The following is a 439-nucleotide window of genomic DNA, read 5'->3' on the forward strand; positions in this document are numbered from 1 at the left end:
TTGGGAGAGTTTGCAAATCCCAGTTGGACTCTGAATGTAATTAGTTTGTTTCCTTTGGGCTTAGGCAATAATGATAACATTAAAATTATCATACCGACAGGGGGAAAAAAAAAATCTTTTTCAATCTTTTTAGTATTTATAATTATTATATTTAATTGAAGAATGAACTAGTACTATATAGGGTTACGTATTACTATGATTTAATTCTTCTATTTGAAAGCAACAGCCACAAGATAAAGGATTATTATTCCTAATGGTATTTCGGCAAAGAAGTAAAAGTACAGTGAACATTAGGTAAGATATGAATAAAAATGTGTGTTTGAATGCTATCAAGTGATATAAAAAAAACTTTCTTTTTTTGAATTAGAAAAATATATTTTTTTAATTTAATGTATTTAGAAAATATTATAAGTAAAAATAAAAATATTTAAAAAAATAC

Source organism: Arachis ipaensis, chromosome B05 (assembly GCF_000816755.2).
Source record: "Arachis ipaensis cultivar K30076 chromosome B05, Araip1.1, whole genome shotgun sequence".
Taxonomy (NCBI): domain Eukaryota; kingdom Viridiplantae; phylum Streptophyta; class Magnoliopsida; order Fabales; family Fabaceae; genus Arachis; species Arachis ipaensis.